This window comes from Bos mutus, chromosome 13, assembly GCF_027580195.1.
Source record: "Bos mutus isolate GX-2022 chromosome 13, NWIPB_WYAK_1.1, whole genome shotgun sequence".
Taxonomy (NCBI): domain Eukaryota; kingdom Metazoa; phylum Chordata; class Mammalia; order Artiodactyla; family Bovidae; genus Bos; species Bos mutus.
Genome location: NC_091629.1, coordinates 41,790,149 through 41,815,931, shown reverse-complemented (window position 1 = coordinate 41,815,931; position 25,783 = coordinate 41,790,149).

Here is a 25,783-nt window from a genome sequence, read left to right as displayed (position 1 = left end):
ATTCAGTATAAATCTACTACATATACTTTATTCTGATCAACTCCTTAGCTCCTCTGAGATAGAAAAACTTGCTAACTATCCTCCTGGCTCTCAGGCACCAATGGGGAAAAACAACCTTCAGAATTACCCTGTTGAACTTGGATGCTGCTCAGAAAGTTCCTGCTTAATTCTACAGCTCTTATGCAAACTGGGTGGCACACGATTTCATTTCAACTTATTAAGTCAATTACCTGAAAAATAGACACCAAATTACAATGTATACTGTTTTTTTCCCACTCTATAGAGAATCAAAATGTCACAGGTAGGTGGGATACAACAGAACTTAAAAAGTTTTCTGCTTATGAATGATACATAATTTCAAGTGACTCATAGCACTTGTTGAAATAAAGTATCCAACCTGGCTGACTCATAATAACACTGACACTGGAGTTTCAAATAGAGTTTCATAATGACACACACAAAAAAATTGACCCGACGTATGCATTGCAGAGAGTTATCTTGACCATAAGAAATCATGAATGATCAGGCCATCAATCATTAAAAAAAGCAATACTATTCCAAGATAATGCACTTAATTACCTAACCTCATCTGTAAGTTCCATAGGTACCACTTTCATAACTTTTACAGAATGCAATGGGATACACTGAAAAGTCTTTTTAAATGCAGGCTCTATTGTCAAGCTCTAATGAGAAAGGAAGGCTCTTTATTCGGCTATAATTTTGAAAATGGCCTCATTTATTCTCCAAGAACAGTCAAGACGTTTTGGATAATTTAAGAATACAGTATTTTTTGAAAGCACGGTGAGAGAAATGTCAATGTCTGGGAAGGAGAAATTTGGGGTGGCTTTATTTGTTTCATCTCCTTTTGCACTGACGGAGCCTGGAGAGATGACACAATGCGTTTTTCACTTTGGTGTCTTTTCAGTGACAGGGTATTAGAAGAGAAAAATAGAGCCCAAAGTAATTAAGACTGATTCACACTTACCAGCTCGCAACCATGTTCCTCTTGCTTCTGCTGACTAATTTCTAACGCCTTTATGAAAAGTCAGATCTCCTCCATTTCAGTTTCCTGCTCCAATATGGAAGATGGAGATTTCACTTTGGCAGCAAAACTTCAAAGCAGAAAACTTCAGAAACAGACTGAGTGCTCTTTGCATTCTGTCTTCGTTTACAAAAGAGGAGAGAGACTAATGGATTTATGCGAGGAAGGTTAGCAGGTTAGCTTTGATTCAAGTCCTGTATTCATATCATTCAGCTTCGCTGACTTTCTCCATGTGAAAGAGGCACCTGCTATTTTTTCTTCCAAAGGAAATTTCCATGGAGGAATTAAGAAGTTCTGAGGAAATAGTATGAATCTCCTGAGAGAGATGATTTTTTAAAGACTTTTCTACAGTTCTAATCTAGGCATCTATGCATTCAACCAGTATATATCTAGTATCTACTATGTGTCCATTGAAAGGTGAAAGGTGAAAGGTGAGAGGGGAGTTGTTCAGTTGTGTCCGACTCTTTGTGATCCCATGGACTGTAACCTGCCAGACTCCTCTTTCTGTGGGATTTCCCAGGCAAGAATACTGGAGTGGGTTGCCATTTACATGCCCATTACAGACCAAAAATGAGATGGCATCTGACCTCATGGAGTTTTCCCTCAGTTGGTGGTGGTGGTGGGGGAGATTATTCTAAACAAGCAAACATTTTGTTAATTACAAAGCGTGGGAGAGCACGAGAGATACAAATATGGTCAAAAAGTGAGGATGTTGTGTGGGAGCAGAGAGGCAGATGGCTCCTGAGGCAGGTCATTTTGGCTACCTGAGCCTGACACTTAACCTGAGATTTGAAGGGTAAAAAAGATGCAGCCCCTGGCTGGCCGGAAGAAGAGTTTTCCAGGAGAGGCGATGGCTGCTGGACCCCTGAGGTTGAAATGACTGGGTTATGTGAAGATGTAGGAGGCAAGAGAAAGGAGGGGCAGCATTCATGTTTCTTCTCACTCTGGTTCCGCACCCCACATCCCCTCCATTCCTAGGAGGGAGACAAGTCAGATTCCAGTCTGTGTTTCAGAGAACATGTGCATACATGGGCCCCTTTGTACGTGAAAGTGTGGGTTTACACAGGGGCCTGCTCCTTGGCTGTACCAAGACTTGTCTGGGAGGCCCAGGACCTCTGTGCCACCCGTGTGTTCTCGTGTCAGTCAGTCTATGCTTTGAGTGGCATCCCTTTAGGTGTGGTGCAGTGCACAGCCTGGACACTGGTACATAGCTTCCCTGGGGGTGAGGAGACCATCACAGGTGAGGCAGGGGTGTGGCTTTTACCATTATCGAGCGGGGAGAACTTGAGGACACAGGTGAAAAGGAAAGAGGAAGAAAATCCTCCCCTGATTTTGTGGCTATTTTTTTCTTCCAGTTACACAAGGTAAAATGTCACAGGGACAATGTGCAGTCTAGATTAACCTGTTCACCCTTGAAGCCCAAGGGCAAGCCCAAGATCCATGTGAGCTCTAGCACTGCTGTGCAGAAGAGTGAAGCCCCCAGGTCTGAGGTCAGACTGCTTTGGTTTCTTCTGGGCCTCACTATTAGGTCCCTTAACTTTCTGAGCCTCAACGTTGTCATCTGTAGAGTGGGACGTTCACATGGTCCATAAGAGGAAACATTTGGGTTGGGACCCAGGTCTTTGTGATTTCAAGGGGGGCTGTTTCTTGTTATTCTACACTTCGATTTTTTCACCTCCTCTGTATCTGGATTTGCAGACCCATGTTCTTGGTTGGAAGGGCATTTCTTTAAAGAAAGCATTTAAATTTTACTTTTTTGAATCTTTACAAAAGAAGTAAGGTTAGAAGTAAGATTTTCCAAGTAAATGAATTTTAAATGCAGCACGCATGCGTGCCTGCTGAGGTGCTTCAGTCGTGTCCAACTCTTTGCAACCCCATGGATGGGAGCCCACCAGGCTCCTCTATCCATGGAATTCTCTAGGCAAGAATACTGGATTGGGTTGCCATGCCCTCCTCTAGGGGATTTTCCCGACCCAGGGATCAAACCCATACCTTTTCCGTCTCCTGCATTGGCAGGTGGGCTCTTTGTCACTAGCACCACCTGGAAAGCCCCAGATGCAGCATATTAAAATTTTAAATCAATACCTCTTCTTGGTCTATGTAACATGTGGTAACAATTTGCAACCTGTTACAAAATATTTTTCCTCTTTGTAGGAAATTTCCTTTTATAGGAAATTAGAGCTAAGAAATGGTTTCTTTTTTACCTTGCTCAGATATAAAATATTAGTTGAAATGAAGTGTCCAAGAGTGTAGCATAGTCATAATGAAACTTGAACTTCTGTTCTATTTTTCTGATTCTTTTACTTACCTCTTTACTTTTTTTTGGAGCCAGTAAAGCATGACAAAGAGTACTTAGATTTAGGTGGGGGAGTGGTGGTGAGGAATTCTGAGAACTCTGAAACAATGTCAATGCTACTAGGAAAAAGGAGTTAAGGACAAGAATGATCCACTCAACATTCAGCCCATCCTGAGAGAGATCTGCATTTAAACCATGTAAAATTTTTTTAAGGAAATCACTGACATTTTAGTTGCTTTACTTTCTCTTTCAGCAGAAAGGTTTCTCTCTGCACAGGATGACACTGGACAACTGGCCTCAAGATCAAACTGCAGTGATAAAACTACACATCACACCAGTCACAAGGGGCATCACCAAAAATTTTGCAATTGATAAATTCTAGAGAGGGCGTGGAGAGAAGGGAGCACTCCTACACTGTTGGTGGGAATGTAAAATTGGTGCAGGTTCCTTAAAAAACTAAATATAGAACTACCATATATGATCCAGCAATCCCACTCCTGGGCATATATCTGGAAAAGAGGGAAACTCTAATTTGAAAAAATCTACATACCCCCGTGTTCATAGCAGCACTATGTCCAACAGACAAGACATGGAATCAACCCAGATGTCCATCATCAGATGAATGGATAAAGATGATGCGATATATACATACGATGGAATACTACTCAACCATAGAAAAGAATAAAATAATGCCATTTGCAGCAACATAGATGGACCTGGAGATTGTCATACTGAGTGAAGTAAGTCAGGCTGAGATGGACCTGGAGATTGTCATACTAAGTGAAGTAAGTCAGGCTGCTGCTGCTTCTAAGTTGCTTTAGTCATGTCCGAGTCTTTGAGACCCCATGGACCATAGCCTGCCAGGCTCCTCTGTCCATGGGTTTCTCCAGGCAAGAATACTAGAGTGGATTGCCATGCCTTCCTCAAGAGGAGCTTCCCAACCTAGGGACTGAAGCTACATCTTTTAGGTCTCCTGCACTGGCAGGCAGGGAAGGACAAATATCATACAATATCACTTATATGAGGGATCTGAAAAGAAGTGATACCAATGGATTATTTAAAAAACAGAAATAGGGCTTGCAGACACAGAAAACAAACTTATGGTTATGGAAGGGGAAAAGGGGGGATAAATTAGGAGCTTGAATTTGCAGATATACACTATTATATATAAAACAGATAAGCAATAAGGACCTACTGTATAGCACAGGGAACTATATTCAATATATTGTAATAATCTATAATGGAAAAGATCTAAAACAGTGTGTGTGTGTGTGTATATATATATATATATATATATATATACCTTTTTAGGGTTTCTCTGGTGACTCAGATGGTAAAGAATCCACCTGCAATGCAGGAGACCTGAGTTCGAACCCTGGGTTGGGAAGATCCCCTGGAGAAGGGTATGGATACCCACTCCAATATTCTTGCCTGGAGTATTCCAGAGAAGGTTGGTGGGCTACAGTCCATGGGGTTGCAAAGAGTTGGACACGACTGAACGACTAACACTTTCACTTTCACTTTATACATATATATATATATATATATATATATATATATATAGCTGGAGAATCCCAGGGACAGAGGAGCCTAGTGGGCTGCTGTCTATGGGGTCACACAGAGTTGGACACGACTGAAGTGACTTGGCAGCAGCAGGATCATTTTGCTGTACAGCTGAAGCTAACACAACACTGTACATCAACTATACTTCAATTAAAAAAAGCAACAGAAAATACTGGCATGCTCTTAAACTATATATATATACACACACACATATATATGTATATACATATATAAACTATATATATACACACGCATATTTATGTACACATATATATACACATACATATAGTGTTTTTTTTAACCACTCTCCATGAGCTCTTTGCACATCACCATCCTCAACAAGAAAATGATTCTTTCTGGCCAACTTAGAGGGATATGGCCCAACTTAGCTGCCTATCCTTCAGAGAGTCTCTCTGGATCAGTCAAATGAGAACGATTTCCCCCTTCCTACAGGCCCACGACTTTTTGGCTTCTGTTTCAGCTGTAGGACTTCGAGTGAGCTGCCCTGCAAATGTGATCAGATGGATACATGTCTTCACTAGATTTTGGGTCCAAAGAAGAAAATCGAAAACATTTTTAGCCTTTCTTCATTCCTCAGAATAATGTCTTAAACAGGATCATTCCTCCACAAATATTTATTGAATTTGAATTTCAAATTTACTGTCTATTAATAGATTCAATCAGTGACAAGCCCAAGATTTGTATCTCAAGTTTAACCCCAGATATAGACGATTTCAATCAAGGGTTCTGATTACCAAACAACAGAAATGGATTCTGATTAACTGGAGAGGACAGGAATTCATTGAAAGGTTGTCAACAGTTCACAGAACCAATGAGAAAGCTGGTGACGGAGTCCTGGGGTGTGAGCCAGCTGTGTAGGGTCGGGAAGCCGAGGACACCAAGACCATACCAGAAGGAGAGTCTCATTATGCCTCCCCTCTGGCATCTGTCTGTGCACTGGCCACCCCTTGGCTTCTAATTCTGCAGCCATCGTGCTCAGTACCCTGTAGGTGCACCTGTTTCTTAGGGTCACTCCTTAAAACTTCAAAGCCATGGACAGGAGTGCCATTAGGCTGCTCCTGAGTATGTTCCCATATCCTGGCATCTGGGAAATGGGGAGGGGACATCTTCATCCCTGCCTTGACTCCCTTCTGAGAGGCAGGGACCTCACAATGGAGAATTTCACCAAGATAAGAAGGGTATTTTCAGAGTGGAGAGAGTGTGGGGAGGGAGAGAGGGTGGGGAGGAAGGAGGAGAAGGAGGAGGTGATGTCCGCTAGGTTAGGGAACAAATTTTGCTTTTGTCAAACATAATTTTTTAAAGCAGGTTGAACAAATTCTTCTCAAAACACATGAGCCTTTTCTGAACAAATTGATCTAAAAAATCTAAATGGTTTGTGTGAGTAGAAACAGCTTAACTAATTATACAATCTAAGTGACAAACTCATATTAACAACACAAAAGACAAGAAACTTTAAATATTTAATAAAGCTGGAATGCAGAGAATGAAAATTATTCATTATTTCAATACTAATAAAGAGGGAACTGTTTTAGAATAGAAATCAGAAAATTAGATATTAACTAGAGAGTTATTAATTAGGTCCCAGTGGTTGAAACAAATGAAGTGTGTGATAAATATTCTCATATTTTGGCTCTACTTGGGATCTCTCTGTCCTGAGATAAAGACCAGTTGTGACATCAGGAAGTAATATGCTCTCAAAACATGCTAACATATTGGGAGTGTCAATTAGGAATCATTTCGTTTTCTCACAGTAAATCTAAACTGTTCTTCCTAGGGCAGAAATGATCTGGTCATTATAATCATAATGATTGTCTGTGCCATATATCTAGGCTAAAAATTCCCCTCTTTAATATCTTCCAGTTTCTTTCCGTCTTCATGAATTAGTTATGTTAATGTTCCCAAATAGTCCAGCTGAACTCAAAACCTCTGCACACTCTTCAGGCTACAGTAACACGTTCCTTTAAAAATAGGGCCGGCCATTACTTATGCCGCATCAACTTTATTAAGTCATGCCTCAAAAAGATAAAATATTGTGATAAAATAGCACGCTGTCAAAAAATACCACCAATTCATGGTTACTAAGTTTTTCTGGAAGTCAGCATCCAAATTCATGTTATGTAATTTATTCATGTGTGTTAGTCACTCAGTTGTGTCCGACTCTTTGCAACCCCATGGACTGTAGCCCTCCTCCAGGGGATCTTCCTGACCCAGGAATCGAACTCAAGTCTCCTGCATTTCCTGCATTGGCAGAGAGATTCTTTACCATTAGCACCACCATTGCTCAAGCCAAATTACTGAACCTGAACAACTCAATAGTTGTATTTGACTGACTGTTTATAAATTGAGCTGTCTCGATAAAGGGTTTTCCACTTATATTTAAGAAAGTGTCATATCACTTCATGGAAAATAGATGGGGAAACAATGGAAATGGTCACATACTTTATTTTCTTGGGCTCCAAAATCACTCCTCCAAAATGACTGCATCCATGAAATTAAAAGACACCTGCTTCTTGGAAGAAAAGTTATGACAAACTTAGACAGCACATTAAAAAGCAGAGAGGTTACTTTGCCAACAAAGGTCCATCTAGTCAAAGCTATGGTTTTTCCAGTAGTCATGTATAGATGTGAGAGCTGAACGATAAAGAAAGCTGAGCGCCTAAGAATTGGTGCTTTTGAACTGTGGTGTTGGAGAAGACTCTTGAGAGTCCTTTGGACAGCAAGGAGATCAAATCAGTCAATCCTAAAGGAAATCAACCCTGAATATTCATTAGAAGGCCTGATGCTGAAGCTGTCAGTTGCTCAGTCATGCCTGACTCTTTGCAACCTGCAGCCCACCAGGCTCCTGTGTCCATGAGATTTTCCAGGCAAGGATACTGGAGTGGGTTGCCATTTCCTTCTCCAGGGGATGATGAAGCTGAAGCTCCAATAATTTGGCCACCTGATGTGAAGAGCTGACTCATTAGAAAAGACCCTAGTTCTGGGAAAGATTGAAGGCAGGAGAAGAAGGGGACAACAGAAGATGAGATGGTTGGATGGCATCACCAACTCAGTGGACATAAGTTTGAGCCAGCTCTGGGAGATGGTGAAGGACAGGGAAGCCTGGAGTGCTGTAGTCCATGGGGTCGCAAAGAGTTGGACACGACTGAGCAACTGAATGACAACATATCCTTCAGATATTTTAAAGCACAGTACTAGTTGTCCTTTCTAGCAAAACCATAGAGAAAAATCCACGTGTGCAAGTAAGTGAGAGGGATTTATACAAACTTAGTATCAGCAGGTTTTAATGCAGGTTGTAATTTTTAAAAAATCTGTTATATATTTTGGAAGAAATTAGTAACTTACCAAAAAGAGGTCAGATATGACAGGAAGTGTAAATTGGATTGATATTTTTTGAAGGCAATTTGTGAATACATGTTCAAAGCCTTAGCTTTATTTTTGCTCCAACAAATCCACTTTTAGAGATATATATTAAAAAGACATATAATCCATTTGTGTCAAGATTGTGTGAGGAGGATGTTCACTACAGCATTGTTTATAAAACCAGAAACTTGTTATTAATTAAGTGTCCACCATCAGAACACTAGGAAAATAAATCCTTCACAGTGGCATGCTAGGCAGATATTAAAAATTAAGCTGGAGAGGACTTGCAAATGAAACCCACACGATACCACTTCATACCTGCTTAGCTGGCTGTATTAAAAACATTGGAAAATAACATGCTTTGATGAGGATTCGAGAAAGCGGAATTCTCAGATGTTGCTGGTTTAAATGTAAAATGGATCAGCCATTGTGGAAAATACTTCAGCGGTTCTTCGAAAAGTTAAACACAGAATTACTGCAAGACCAAATAATTCCACTCTTGAATGCATTCCAAATAAATGCATTTGCAAACAAAGATTCAACACTGGAACATGAATGTTCATAGCAGCAGTATTCACAACAAACAAAAGGTGGAAACAATCCAAATGTCCATCAACAGAGGAATGGGTAGAGATGATGTGATCTAGCCATACAATGGAATATTCTTCAGCTGTAAAAAGGAATGAAGCCTGATATACGATACAACATGGATGAACTTTGAAAACATTATGCTAAGTGAAAGAGGCTGGACATAAAAGGCCATGTATTGTGTGATTCTGTTTATATGAAGTGTCCAGAATAGGTAAATCCATAGGGACAGAAAGACCGCAGGGGCTGGGGGGAGGAGGAGGAAATTGGAGCACAAAGGCTGAGAGTTCTGGGCTTCCTACTGGGGTGATGAACATGTTCTGGAACTAGACTGATGGTTGCACACATGGACTAGATGCCACAGAACTGCTTGCTTTAAAACGGTCAGTGGTTAGTGCTTAGGTTTACATTATGTGAATCTTTCCTCAGTATAAACAAATGATAATGGAGAAGCATATATCATGATAAGAGAAATGTCTATTATATATTTAGTGGGAAAAAAGTGTCAAAGTAGACAGGAAGAGAGTGGATATAGTAATTTATTTTGCTTGCTTAAAAATTATATATATATATATATATATGTATCAATCACTGCAGATGGTGATTGCAGCCATGAAATTAAAAGACGCTTACTCCTTGGAAGGAAAGTTATGACCAACCTAGATAGCATATTCAAAAGCAGAGACATTACTTTGCCAACAAAGGTCCGTCTAGTCAAGGCTATGGTTTTTCCTGTGGTCATGTATGGATGTGAGAGTTGGACTGTGAAGAAAGCTGAGCGCCAAAGAATTGATGCTTTTGAACTGTGGTGTTGGAGAAGATTCTTGAGAGTCCCTTGGACTGCAAGGAGATCCAACCAGTCCATCCTAAAGGAGATCAGTCCTGGGTGTTCTTTGGAAGGAATGATGCTAAAGCTGAAACTCCAGTACTTTGGCCACCTCATGTGAAGAGTTGACTCATTGGAAAAGACCCTGATGCTGGGAGGGATTGGGGGCAGGAGGAGAAGGGGATGACAGAGGATGAGATGGCTGGATGGCATCACCTACTCGATGGATGTGAGTTTGAGTGAACTCCAGGAACTGGTGATGGACAGGGAGGCCTGGCGTGCTGCAATTCATGGGGTCGCAAAGAGTCGGACACGACTGAGCGACTGAACTGAACTGAACTGATATATAATTACACCAAAACATCAACGATGGTGATTCCTAGGTTGGGGGCTTTAGGGGACTACGTGGTGAGTTTCTCATTGACTGAATTCTTTTCTTATCTGTATTTCCAACTATCTCATAATTAGCATGCAATACTTTGTATTAAGGAAAAAGTATAGGTCATATAATAAAAATAGGAATAGAAAATCAGGATTAGTTCTGATGACTCACAGAGTGCCTCCATAGAACCTCGCAGTAACCTGGGGAACTTTTACATGAGCTCATTTGTATTACCGGGTGAATTATGTCCTGTGAGACAAAATAACACAGTGAAAAGCCAGATATAGCACGCTGAGCAAACACTCGGGGCTCTCCAAAGTGCTCTATGGCATTTCTGTGCAAAGACTTAGGCCTCTTAGTTGAGATAATATTGAGGCAATTACAGTAACATAATTATGTTACGTGGCTTTTGAATGCACTCAAAAGAAATCTACTTCCAAGAGATAGCATGTCAAGAAAGTAAATTCACAAACTGCATTTAATAAAGCATAATTTAATAAAAATATAGTTTGCTTATTAATAAGAGCCCTTTATTTTTTCATAAAGTATATAAAATAGATCAATTTAACCAGAATGAAATAAAATATATTTTATTTACCACTTTCTGGATAAAAATGAAAAAACTGGATAAAAATGCAAAAACAGGGAGATCACATGAACAGCAAGGAGAGGGAGTTGCTCTATGAAAGAATGAGCTCTTCCAATGCATTGTGGAATTTACAGTTTTTTTTCCTTGTGTGGGGTTATTGCAACTGTATGTTTCTGTCTATATCCACGATTATTTGTCTAGATGGTACTAACTGTTATCATGAAGTCCTGTCCATCCACCCCTCCACCCCTCATCATGTCAGATTTTCTCTTCTGTTAGCAGAGACTGACAGCCACTCTTTCACCAAGGGCTGAGGATCATCTGCCATGCTCCAGGCAAGGTGCCCAGTATTGCCAGGGAGATAGCTAGGGCCACAGGGTGAGGCTCAGCAGAAGGGAGGGGAGGACTTGTTATCCCTACCAGGGTAAATGGAGAGCTTTGGAGACTATTAGGTGGGAAGCAGGGACTTGTGGACCTACACCAAAGGCAGCCCAGAGAAACGGTGAAGGCGCCGACCTGGCAATCACACCGTTCTAACCCTGGAGAATGAAGTACTTAGATGGTGGTTTCTTACTGTTATTGTGAGATGCTTTCATCTTAGTACAATTTCAGGCAATGTGATCTGGAGCAAGACTGAAAATGAGAGGCACAGAAAAGGTTCAGAACGGAAGTGACGGGCAGGTAGGCCTAATAGTTGCTTAGTCATTTCGTAGGGCGATTTTCTGTTCCAAGCTGGTGATAACTGGTTTTTCCGTCCATGTTAGTTTTATGAAGCTCGCTTTGAAAACAGATCTATTTAGGTAAAATAAACAAGTCTACTTTTGGGAAAAATGTAAAGTGAGTAATGGTACAGATAATTCAGGGCTATGACAAAGACAGTAAAGACTCAGCGTAGATGAGGGAAGACTGGATAATATTGAACTTGGGAGTATACTTCCTAGTTAAAATCATTTAAAATTTAACATTTTTTAAAAAGTACTGTTAATTGTTTCACCTGGCCAGGCAGTGCCACATCTCAGCCAAAAGCAATACCAGCCCTGAGAGAAGAGGGGGCTGAGTCCCTGGAAGAGTTCCTCTGGTGTTGGCAGAGACCACGGTTTAAAGAAGCTGTCCAGCCATTTCCAGCTGTGCACCCAACAGGTTCCCTATAATAAAAAAAGGAAAAAAAGAAACAGCTGAGCTACCCTTATTTCAGTACTCCATTTAAACAGTTTTTAATGTTCCTTCTCAGGCATTTATCATTTCATCCGCTCCATATATGTGAAGTATTTCAAAAGAAAGTGGAAAATAAATCTTCGCTCTAAGAGCCAAGTACCAGAGTAAATCAAAATTTTATCCAATTATGTCCTCTGTGGCAGACATTACTGTGTTTCTTTGGAACATTCCAGACTTTTGCTCGTTACGACACTGATTCTGGATTCTGGGACTTAAAGAGACCTTAAGACAAATGCTGGCTTCTTATTAGGTTTTGATTTGTTCAGGTTTCCCTTGGGATACTGATTGAGCAGTATATTGGTTGATTTACCAATTATCTCTATTTAACTCTAGAAAATCAAAGGATACCTGCCATGTAGAGATGAGAATATGGTAAGTCCCAGGCCCCTTTCCTTCTACTGAGGCGTTCAGGGGGTGCTTTGTAAGTTACAGACATATGGTGCAAATAAAAACTCTGACATAAAGGGAAAGTATGGACCTGCCTTATATATTGGGTTTTATTCACAGATGGGGCAAATTACCCTATTCATTTCCAAATTTCTTCCAGCAAAATATCATTAGCTGTTGAAAAAAAGAAAACTAGGAATAAGGTACTCTAGCCTGGGTCTTCTGGATCTTCAGTGGCTGTAGACCTACCATGGTTGATGACTGTCTGCGGCAAAACAAATGCATAATCTCATTTAAAAATGAATCTGCTTGATAAACACAAGACTGTGTCAATACTCCACCTGTAAGATTCTTAAGGAAATTGGGATACTGAGTAGTTTATAATCTCAAAATAAAGATATTCCCTCTTATCATGAGGGAAAAGTATGATTCAAAATGAAAATATTTTACATAAATGAAGATTTGGCTAAAAACCCATGAGCCACAGTATTAAAAAAATCAAAAGACACAGTCTTGATTGGTCTTACCGTCTAGACAGTTTTTTAAAACATCAAAAAACATCACGATACAGTTATATAAACTGCTTTCAAAATAATATCCTTGATTACTGATACCATGAACTGGATAGGAAACAAATTTCAAATGTCATAAAAACACTAGATCTGATTTTATAGCATTCCCTTCAAAAATCTAATTAAGTTAAATGCAAATAATGTAAGCATGTATCAGCCAGAAAGCTTATAGCCCTTCTAATAAAATTTATACAATTCTTTAGGAGATTTTATATAGAACAAGACAGACGTTAGAATGAAAATATAAAAACATGTACTTTCCTAAAACTTTTGAGATAATAACCAGAATATATGCCTGGGAAAGCAAGAATTCCTGTGGGTAGAAGAGAATTATGTTTTCATCATTTTAATGTCTGTTAGAAGGCTGCCCAGATAATGATAATAAAAAAACTGGGTTGGTAAATTTTTGTAACTAAACTATAAAGATGACTTATGTACCATATGAAAAAGGATTAAACTGTTGTAACTTACTCAGATGCAATAAAAAGTTTAAGATTTAATACATTTCTTCATAAATATCCTTCAGTATACAATCGAGAAAATACCGAGTAAATACTAGTAAATGAGGCAGAGAATAAGTAGGACATACGATAGATAATATAAATAATAAGATACTCATTCCAAGCTGAAGATAACCCTAAGGCTGCTAAGATAATGTTAGGAATGTAGGAATAGAATTATGAACTCCATATTGTTGCTTGACATTTTTAGTATGTAGAGTCCAAAACTGTTTTCCAAAATTGAAGGCACCAATGGAGAAAAATGGTTCACTATAGTAGGGGTCAGCAGATTATAGCCTGCAAGCCAAATCTGGCATGTCATTTGGTAAATAAAGTTTTATTGGAAGATGGCCACATTTGTTTGCTTACAGACTGCTTCTGGAAGCTTCTGTGTTGCAACAGCAGAGTCTAGTAGTTGTGGTGGAAACCTTCTGGCCAGAGGTATCTAATGTATTTCCTCACTGGCTCTTTATGGGGAAGTTCACCAACCCCATAGAATCATTCAGAATAGTGATGATTTATATGTACTTTAATATTCACTGATGATAGTGGATTGGCAAATTAATTCATTTTGCTTCTCTTTGCTCTTCTACACTTAAATTAAGTGTTTATCTTAGAACTCGTGCCTGATCAATGCTCAAAAGCAAATAAGCAAAATCATTCATCAGAACTAAAAACTCTGCAAGTTATTTTCATAAAAATAAATGAGGCAGAGAATAAGTAGGACATACGATAGATAATATAAATAATAAGATACTCATTCCAAGCTGAAGATAGCCCGAAGGCTGCTAAGATAATGTTAGTTACTTATAGGAAATGATTAATCTCCTTTGCGATGTACTCATCTTCTCCTCTATGAAATAAACATTTCCCATCAAAGGCATAATGACTATGTTAATGTAAATAAAGCTTGAAAAGTTCTATAGTGAGTGAGAGATGGGTTTTGATTCTCTTGCTGTGCTGTTGTTGTTTTTGTTGTTTATGGTGAAGAGTTGAAATTTTAATGCTATAGGTACACACTGCTAATTCTTGAACTTGGGATGCAACTGTAAATAAGTATATAATAAATAGTCTCCAAAATATAAGATATTCAACAAAGGGTTAAGATGAAAATAATCTCAACTATCAAAACAATTTAAAAAACCGAGATAAAATGAATTGCTTGGTGCATCACAGCGAGAATAGAATTCTCTGGAATCTGCCATGAGCCCTGGTCAAGAGGACCACCAGGGGGCGCCTCGTTTCTAAGATTTCCCCAGGGGTTGTTCTAGTTGGGCTGCGCAGCATTACTTTGCCAACAAAGATCCGTCTAGTCAAAGCTATGGTTTTTCCAGTAGTCCTGTATGGATGTGAGAGTTGGACGATAAAGAAAGCTGAGAGCTGAAGAATTGACGCTTTTGAACTGTGATGTTGGAGAAGACTCTTGAGATTCCCTTGGACAGCAAGGAGATCAAACCAGTCCATCCTAAAAGAAATCAGTCCTGAATATTCATTGGAAGGACTGATGCTGAAGCTGAAACTCCAATACTTTGGCCACCTGATTGGAAGAACTGACTCACTAGAAAAGACCTTGATGCTGGGAAAGATTGAGGGCAGGAGGAGAAGGGGACGACAGAGGATGAGATGGTTGGATGGCATCACCGACTCAATGGATATGAGTTTGAGCAAGCTCCGGGAGTTGGTGATGGACAGGGAAGCCTGGTGTGCTGCAGTCCATGGGGTCACAAAGAGTTAGACATGACTGAGTATATACCATTCCACTGCACATATAGATCACAATTTGTTTCTCCATTTATCTGTCCATGGGCATTTGTGTTCTTCTACCTTTGGCTGTTGTGAATAGCGCTGTCATGAAAATAGGTACAAATTTTTGTTTGAATATCTGTTTTCAAATCTTTTGAGTATGTACCTAGGAGAGGAATTGCTGGCTCATTAGGGTAATTCTATGTTTAATTTTTTGAGGAACGGCCGATTTTTGGCCACTTTAAAATGATTTGCCTTTTGTTGGTGTGTTGTTTTTATATATCGATACTAGACTTCTTTGATACACGCTTTGCAAATATTTCTCTCCATTCTGTAGGCTGTCTTTTCACTTCCTTGGTAGCATCCTAATTACTTCTCCCCTTTTTAAGGGTCAGATTTATCTGGTAGAATTTACATACAATAAAATTTACCCTTTAGCCGCATTGAGTAGCCATGACTTTGTTTACAACCAGCACTGCAATCAAGCTGGAGCATTTTTATCCCCACAGCAAGTTTCTCTTGTGCTCTTTCAGAGTTGATTCCTTCCTGATGCTAATTACTTGTTAACTTTTATCATTGTACCACAAACTTAGGCTTCCTGAAAAATTACCAGGGAACACCGAACAAAACAACGGTAGATGAATGATGCATGATTGTATTATTTGTACCGACACCATGTAACTTCTGGAGTACTGACATTTCATATTTTTAATTTTCTCTTCCCTGGCACCCTGCTGTAAGGGTAATACTTGTTTCAGCTGTGTAGACTTGGAGCGCCAGCAGGAAGCATCGGAACTCAGCTTCTCCTCGTGATTCACTAAGAAGACTCGCTGGCGTCGGAACATAGAGGTAAATTTCACCACATGCCATCCAAATTACTTCACGTGCAATCTAAAAAGATGTATGATGAAGGCCGAAATATGTCTTTAGTAATGTTCTTTTCTAAGAGCCAAAGAGGACTCATGATTTTCTGGTTTCTCAAGAGATATAGGAAACTTATTTTTAAAAGAACTGAAATTTTCACACTAGTATGAACTTGTATTGACACTTGTCATTGCTTTTGGACACCTACCTGAAGCCCTGAAGTTCCTATTCTTCCCTGGAGTTTTCTAATTCCTTGCTGAAACCGTCCTAGAGATGTCTTGTGCCATTCCTACACTGCAGAGGGTCTTCAGTTATTATCTTTTATTTGAGCTGGGTTGAGAAATGTAGATTTTTTGAAGTTCAAAGAGCCTGATTCAAACAGAACTGATACAAAGAGGGAAGTTTCAGAGAGCAGGCCTGAAGAAGAAAGAAGAAATTTGGGATGTCTGTAAGATTATCAGCATGTAGTTGGCCATGCAAAAGGGAGAATGCGCTCCAAATCCTATGAGATGCTAGTGCTCTGTGGTAGTGAAATACTTGACTGAACTGATGCTAGAGACTCAAGCCCAGGGCTTTTACGTCTCTGAGTAGTGAGAATAAGATGAACCAGCAGTGCACTAGGATTCTGCAGGTGAGCAATGGGTCTCGACATTTATGCCACTGACCACTTTGTATTGAAGTGGTCTGTGTTCCTATTGAAAAGATCTGTCATCTCTTCCGGGGCAAGGGTCAGTTGCATTTGTAACCGAGTGTCTCTGTAACTTAACAGGGGATCACTCAGATGACATCAGGCACCTGAGCACAGGGTTCTCTTAGTGCACGTTCAGCTGTTCCTTTTCAGGGTTCTTTCTATCTTTTCCATACTTCCTTAACTTCCCTGCCAATTCTCAAGATACCTTCACTTCAATTACACTCCAAGCATCTTTCAACTAGGCCAATGGATGTTTAGTGCTGATGTCCAAGATGTCCAACTTAATAAAGAAGAAGTCAAAAGTCAGTTATTTCTGGATGCAAGGCATCATAGTGGATTGGACACTGGGCCAGAAAAAGTTGCTCTGAAGGACATTGTTGAGATGGTGGGAGGAGGTGGAACTTGGAGCAGCACTCATTATTCATCTGCCCTCTGATTCTGTCTTTTCTTTCATCCCAACCATCACCCCCCACCTCGAAACTGTAGACTAGGTAAGAGTATTATGTCAATGAACAATTTCTTGAATGTGATAACTGTGCTGTCATTACATTAGAGAATGCCTCGAATGCACACTGAGGTGTTTAGGGATAAAGGGACAACATGTATGCGGTTTAATCTCAAATGGTTCTGACAGAGAGAGAATGATAAAGAATACACTGCAAAATACTAGCAATCGGTGAGTTTGGGTAAAAGATATTGGGAACTCTTTGTACTATTCTTACAACTTTTATGTAACAAAATTATTTCTAAATAAAAGGTTATCATTTCTAAGATCATTAAACCTTTTGTTCGATGCACTGTGAACAAAGGCACAGGCCACAGATATCCAGGACTCAGCAGCTGGAGCAATACGTCTTTATCCACCCATTTCTCATTCTTCCTTCTGCTTTATCCGCGCTCCCCTCTGCCCTTCCTAACTTGCTTTTGTTACCTAAATGTGGACAAGCCTTGAGGCCCCCTTTTTGCTTTTCCTTTAAAGAGGAAACACTACACTGTCTACACTGTCTAGGTGCTCTTAATTGTGCTCCTGGCTTCTCCGGTGGCATTTGCCTGATGTTGTTGAATGGTATTGTGAAGGGTGTTAAGGAGACTTGTAGACGTTCAATTTATGGTATTGTAGATAAGGCAGGTGCCCATAGGGTACTTCTGATCTGGGTTTTAAAGGAACTATGGCTACTAAATGAAGATGGAGACCTTCACCTCACTACCTACTCATTGCACACAGCTAGGCTGGTTTTGGTTTTTGTTGTTTAGTTGCTCAGTCATGTCCAACTCTTTTGTGACCCCATGGACTGTAGCCCACCAGGCTCCTCTGTTCATGGGATTTCCCAGATAAGAATAGTGGAGTGGGTTGCTATTTTCTTCTCCAAGGGATCGTCCCAACCCAGGGATTGAACCTGTGTCTCTTGCACTGGCAGGTGGATTCTTTACCACAGAGCCACCAGAGAAGTCCAGTTTTGGTTTTTATCACCACTCAAATCAATTGCCATTTGTAGGATCATCAAGAACTAATTGCAAATCCAATGGGCAGTTTTCAAACTTTGTCACATTGACCTCTTTGGAAGGTGCGTGGCCCAGAATAACAGTAATAGCAAAATACCGAGTGGACTATAACAGGCTCTGTTCTAGGCACTTTTTCATTACTTGCTGATTTGATTCTCTCATCTATCCTAACTGGATGTTACTATCTCAGTCCATTTGGGCTGCTATAACAAAGTACCACAAACACGATGGTTCATAAACAACAGAAATTTACTTCTCACAGTTCTAGAGACTGTGAAGTTCCAGATCAAGGTACCAGCACGACTGGGGTCTGCTGAAGGCCCTCTCCTTGGTTGCAGACTGCCACCTTCTGTGTCCCACATGGTGGAAAGGGACAAGGGAGCTCGCTGGACCTTCTTTTATAAGGGCATGTAACCTATTTCTTTTTCTTCATCTTCTTTTTTTATAATTTTTTTTAATGTGGCTCATTTTAAAAGTCTTTATTGAATTTGCTACAGTATTATTTGTTTTATGTTTTGTTCTTTTGGCCAAGAGGCATGTGAGATCTTAGTCCCCCATCCAGGGACGGAATCCATACTCCTTCATTGGGAGGCAAAGTCTTAACCACTGGACCACCAGGGAGGTTCCTAAACCTATTTCTGAGACTCTCCCTTAATGATCTGCTAAGTCACTTCAATCGTGTCCGACTCTGTGCGACCCCATAGATGGCAGCCCACCAGGCTCCGCCATCCCTGGGATTCTCCAGGCAAGAACACTGGAGTGGGTTGCCATTTCCTTCTCCAATGCATGAAAGTGAAAAGCGAAAGTGAAGTCACTCAGTCGTGTCCGACTCTTTGAGACCCCATGGACTGCAGCCTATCAGGCTCCTCCGTCCATGGGATTCTCCAGGCAAGAGTACTGGAGTGGGGTGCCACTGCCTTCTCCACCTTAATGATCTAATCACTCCCAAAGGCCCCACCTTCTAATCCCATTACCTTAGGGTTTAGGTTTCACCATAAGAATTTTTTTTGGGGGGGACACATTCAGACCCTAACATTTTCATTCCCATTGCACTGCAAGAAATAGGCACAGAGACATAGAGGAACTGGCCTCATTTAGTAAGTCCTGGTGCCAGGACCGAAGTTTCAATCTGTGCACTTACCTGCATTATACCCCATGTAAAGTGCTTACCACGGTCTCTGGTATTCAGCCAGCGCCCAATACAGGTTAGCTCTTATAGCTATTATTATTAATAGCTCTCAGGACTGGAAGGTTTGTGGCTGATGATCTCGCGCTATGCTTTCCAACACCATCTCTGAGCCCCATGTGGCTACCAAGCCATTGAAATGTAGTTGATGCAAACTGAAATGTGGTTTAAGTATAAAAATATACATCACAGCAAAGATTTTATACACACACACACACACACAATCTTGATAACTTAAAAACAGTTCAGATATAGTGGCTTAAGTATATTATTACAATTAATTTCACATTCAAAATTTCACTTGAAAATTTATTTACTAGAAAATCTGAAGTTATATTCGAGGTTTGCCTGGAATTTCTATTGCTCAGTGTGTGCCTAGGGCCTGAAAGGTAAGCACGAAGCCCAGAGCTTACATGGGAAGAAGCACGACGCCCTCTGAGATTATGAGTCTGGGTGCTGGGCAGAAAAACTGGAGGCAGCTTCGGTGCAAGAGACCTCAGGAATCCTCACAATTGCCAGTACAAGCACACAGGGCCTCCCCCAAGCAGACAGTAAGGGCTGTAGAGGAAGGAGGCTGCACAAGCCCTTTCTGTTTCCAGTAGAATTTGGCCATGTACTGCCGCCATCAGAGACTGAGGGGACCAAGAAGGCCACCATGTTGCCAGCCTTCTTCAAGCAGAAGAGGTGCCTTCTGGCCTCAGCGGAAGTCCCGCCCTTCCTCGTGGAGTGAGGCACCTTGAGGTATTCTCAACGCACGTGGCAGCATCTGCATCCTCATGTGGATTGTTCTGGAAACCCTGATTTTCCTAGGGCACTTGCAGTTTTCAGCGAAAGGGTTACCTCAGAACTTACCTGCTAGTCTAATAGTTTCTCCTCCTCTTCCAGGCTAGAGATGAAGGGAGGGTGGCGCACTCCCATCACTTGCAGTAGACTCCTTTTGAAACATCTCCACCTGGCTCTGCCCCAGGAGTGCCTTCCAAGTCTCTCTCTCCAAAACTGATTGCAGAAGCTGTTCCCTGTAAGTTGCCTCTTTGGTGTGCTGGCCCAAGTAAATTCCCCCACTGCTCCTCTCACCAAAGCCTAGGCATGATCTTGGAGTCTCTAGCTCCTTCCATCTGCTCTTCCAACCAATTAGCAAGCTCTGAACACTCTACCTTTTAGATATATGTGGAACCTCTCCAGCAGTGGCCTCCCATCCTGGTGGGAGTCACCTGGATGACTGGGAGGACATGGAAGTGTCTTCAGGGGTTTTCCCATTCAAATTTGCCTTGCATGCCTCCATCCATCCTTGCACTCCAGCCGGGGGTACTTTCTAAAGGGTTTGATGATGTCACATGACATTATTTCCCTAAGATACTTGCCCCTTCAGGCGGCTGGCTGGCAGGACTTTGATCAACAGACTTGTCATTGACTCATCAGTCTTCTTGCTCATGCTTCTTCCTTTCCCTCTTTACAGTTCAGGCATCTAAGACTTCTTGCTTTTCTGTCCCAAGTTCAACTTCTACCAATACTCATTCTGTGCCCCACCCCACACCTCCACTTCAAGCAAGCTTGCTCTATGTTCAGGTCTCATTTAACTATCTTTTGCTCATCCCACCAACTTTGCATCCTGCTTTATAGGCTGATGTTGAGCGTGGCCTGCTCCTGACCCCCATGCGTGTCTGCAGAACTGGTAAAGTCTCAAGGACATAGCAATTGCCCTTAAGTATCTATTACATAAGTGAGTGGATTCAAGATAGCTGACTACTTCCAGAGGGCAGCGAATACTCAGGTCCAAAAGTCTTTAAAGCTAAAGCTAGGGGGCGACAGAGGATGAGATGGTTGGAGGGCATCATCGACTCAATGGAGATGAGTTTGAGCAAACACTGGGAGATAATGAAGGGCAAGAAAGCCTGGAGTGCTGCAGTCTGTGGGGTCACAAAGAGTCTGACACAGCTTAGTGACTGAGCAACAACAACAACAACATATGGCTGCTCAGGCTGGCCTGATTTCTAACTTTATAAAAAGATAAAACTGCCAAGGTCAAGGGCATTAGCCCACTAAAATCCAGACTCCTTTCTTGGGTAGCTGATGAAATGTTCATCTCTTCAATCCCCAGGGTCCTTACTTGCTCCCTATTGCTTATGTTTTTGAGGGTGGCCAGGCTAAGAATGTGTCAATAGAGGTGTTGCTGGGGAGAAATTGGGTAGAAATGGTTGCTGCTTAGCTATGGAGCATGAACTAACTTCAAAATTGTTAACTACTTAATACTTTTTATCAGCTTATGCTTTTCAAGTATTGTTCCCAAATTAAATTTGAGTCATTTTCAGAACCCGAAATATCCTTCTGAATTATTGGATGTGGCTGGGAATTGTGTTCTCAAGGAGCCCCTTGTAAATTTCCATGAGCTCTGTTATCCTAAGTCACATGAAAGCAGTAATCCATCAGAGTTACCCCATGTGCATGAAGAAGGTCTGTCTAGAATCTAATTTTATCTCTAACTCTATAAACAGCCAAGTGGCACCATTTATTATTTTACATAAATCAATCCTGAGACCAAATTCTCCTTTAAAATGTGTCCTTCCATCTTTTCCAATACTGCTTAAAAAGTCTCCATAGCTTGAAATAGTTCTGTGGCTTCTGCATTCAGGGAAGGGGAAGGGGCAGGAGGAAGGACAGAAGTTAGGGTCTTGAGAGGCAAGCGATGACCCCTCATCAGCAAAACTGTCAGACAAGACTTTGGCCCCATGAGCCAGGACACCTGGATGTAAAGCAAAGCATCAAGTCACTGGCCAGCCTATTCTCAACTTGACCAGATGCCTTTTTCTATTCTCTTTGAAAATATCTTTTGGAAAATAGGAAATTGTAGGTCCACATTAGTCACCATTAGGAAAGCTTGTACAGGAATTTGCTCTCTAGTGACTTGACTTGGAGAGTGGCCGGTATCCATGGGTCGTTAATAAACGTTAGTGAGAGATCAAGGCCTTGATGAAGATTGATGCTAAATGGGCCATATGCTTCCTGTGGCTCTAATGGAAATAACGTTGCATTTAGCATAATGTTAATATGGAAAATCCACTTCCTTCTCCCAGCCATATTTTTACTAATATAATATTGTAATATGATTTCTCTTGTTTATCCCGTTATTTTTTATAGTTAAAATTTTAATTTGGTGTTTAAATGTAATTTGAGGACTGCCTAGAGCTCTCCAGAGGCAAGGTGATATCAATTCTATGCAACGGGATAATTGTAATTTTCATATCGTGTTGGATGGCGACTAAGGATGCAGGCTACCTCATGACTGGGTATCTGTAAGCTCCTTCCGTCAACTTCAAAAGGGCCATCCTGGGCAAATGAGAAACCGATAAAAATAAATGGTTCTCTCCTTCCAAATTCAGTTACCAGAGTGGAAAATCGACTTGTTATCTTTTCTTGCCATACTTTATAGGATGAAATTCTAGTCTTTAAAAAATATTTAGGAGTAAATAGCCTGGTTTCTTCTTTCTGTTCAGCTAGGGGCTGAATTTCTGGGCAGGTAAGTCAACTGTAAAGCTTAATCCTTTTCCTGTCTGATTTTGGATGCTCTGCTTGGGGACAGATTATATTCTTGTTGTTCTCACTTGTTTGTCATTCTCAGTCCAGTGAATTCTCCTCCAACTTCCATCTAGGGTTAATTTACATTCCCGGTGTTGGGCGTCCTTGGATGAGATCAGAAATGGAAAGCAATTTTTGGAACTTTGTGTTCATATGGTTTTAAATGTTTGCTTGTTGGATGTTGTTGGCTTCGGTTCAGTTGTAAGCTGATACTGGTTTTGGAAATGAAAAAAAGAAATCTCAGGGAAAAGTCAGCAACATAAAAACCAATTATTCCATGAGCATTAATTGAGTACCTCATTTGTACCAGGCTCTTATCCTGGCAATAACTTTACAGAGAGGAGTAACACAAGACCTCTGCCTGCAAGGGAGGGGAGTTCATCTGTCTATCTATCTATCATTTATCCACGCTCAGAGACACACACAGTGGAATATTACTCAACCATAATAGGAAGGAAATCCCATCGTTTTTTACAACATGAAAGTAACTTTAGGGCATTATTTGTCTGTCTGTCTGTCTATCTATCTGTCTAGCCACACATAGTGTAATATTACTCAGTCATAAAAAAGTAAAGCCTATTGTTTGTTACAACATGAATGTAACCTTAGGGCATGATGCTAAATTAGATAAATCAGACAAACACAAATACTGTATGATTTCACTTAAATACACAATATAAAAAAGTCAAACTTGTAGAAACAAAGAGTAGATTGTTGGTTGCTGGGAGCTCAGGGTGGGAGAAGTGGAGAGATAGGGGATATAAGTGTCTGGTTAGAAGATGAATGAATTCTGGGTCTCTAATGTAGAGCACGGTAGCTGCAGTTGACAAGATTGTATTGTAAGCTTGAAAGTTACTAAGAGAGGAGACCTTAAATGTTCTCACCACACACATTAAAAAGTAACTATGTTCAGTGATAGGTCTGTTAACTCATCTTATTGTGGAAATTATTTTATAATATCAGATTGTCATATTATACAATTTAAATTTACACAATTTTTTTTAATTTATTGAAGTATAGTTGATTTACAACATCATGTTAATTTCTGCTGTAAAGCAAAGTGACTCAGCTATGCAGATACACATATATATACACATATATGCATTCTTTTTCATATTCTTTTCCATTATGGTTTATTACAGGGTATTGAATATAGTGCCCTGTGCTATACAGTAGGATCTTGTTTATCCATTCTATATATAATAGTTTGCCTCTGCTAATCCCAAACTTCCAATGCTTCCCTTCCCCACCTACTTTGGAAAGGCATACATTTCTATATCAATTGTATCTCAAAAAAGCTGGAAAACTCTCTCCAGGGAAATGCTTCCAGGAGAGTTCATGTTTGCTTTTAGGATGAAAATGAAAAACTCTAGATGTTAGACACTTTTTGAGTAGCAGGTGATTGAACTCCCATAACTTCTATGGCTCTAGAACTTGAGAGTTTTAAAAAGTAATTTAGAGGCCTTCCCTGGTGGCTCAGTGGTAAACAATCCATCTGCCAATGCAGAAGACATGGCTTCGATCTCTGGTCCGGGAGGATCCCACATACCACGGAGCAACTTGGCTCATGGGCCACGACTATTGAGTTTGTGCTCTAGAGCCTGGAAGCCAAAACTAATGAGTGCACGAACTGCGACTACTAAAGCCCATGCATCCTAGAACCCTTGCTCTACAAGAGAAGCCATTGCAATGAGAAGCCAGTGCATGGTAACTAGAGAGCAGCCCCAGCTTGTTGCAACTAGAGACAAAGCCCACACAGCAATGAAGACCCAGCATCAGTTCAGTTCAGTTCAGTCGCTCAGTCATGTCCGACTCTTTGTGACCCCATGAATCGCAGCATGCCAGGCCTCCCTGTCCAGCACCAACTCCCGGAGTTCACTCAGACTCACGTCCATCGAGTCAGTGATGCCATCCAGCCATCTCATCCTCTGTCGTCCCCTTCTCCTCCTGCCCCCAATCTCTCCCAGCATCAGAGTCTTTTCCAACGAGTCAACTCTTCGCATGAGGTGGCCAAAGTACTGGAGTTTCAGCTTTAGTATCATTCCTTCCAAAGAAATCCCAGGACTGATCTCCTTTAGGATGGACTGGTTGGATCTCCTTGCAGTCCAAGGGACTCTCAAGAGTCTTCTCCAACACCACAGTTCAAAAGCATCAATTCTTTGGCACTCAGCCTTCTTCACAGTCCAACTCTCACATCCATACATGACCACTGGAAAACCATAGCCTTGACTAGACGGACCTTTGTTGGCAAAAGTAATGACTCTGCTTTTGAATATGCTATCTAGGTTGGTCATAACTTTCCTTCCAAGGAGTAAGCGTCTTTTAATTTCATAGCTGCAGTCACCATCTGCAGTGATTTTGGAGCCCCAAAAAATAAATTCTGACACTGATTCCACTGTTTCCCCATCTATTTCCCATGAAGTGATGGGACCAGATGCCATGATCTTCCTTTTCTGAATGTTGAGCTTTAAGCCAACTTTTTCACTCTCCTCTTTTACTTTCATCAAGAGGCTTTTTAGTTCCTCTTCACTTTCTGCCATAAGGGTGGTGTCATCTGCATATCTGAGTTTATTGATATTTCTCCCGGCAATCTTGATTCCAGCTTGTGTTTCTTCCAGTCCAGCGTTTCTCATGATGCGCTTCAGTCGTGTCTGACTCTGTGTGACCCCATAGACGGCAGCCCACCAGACTCCCCCGTCCCTGGGATTCTCCAGGCAAGAACACTGGAGTGGGTTGCCATTTCCTTCTCCAATACAGCATAGCCAAAAATGAATAAAACAAAATGGAATAATGTATTAAAAAACAGTAATCTTAAAAAAATAATTTAGAGTCAAACAAAGTCAATTTTGTTTGAGCTTCTCAAAAGTTCAGAGCCAGCAGGG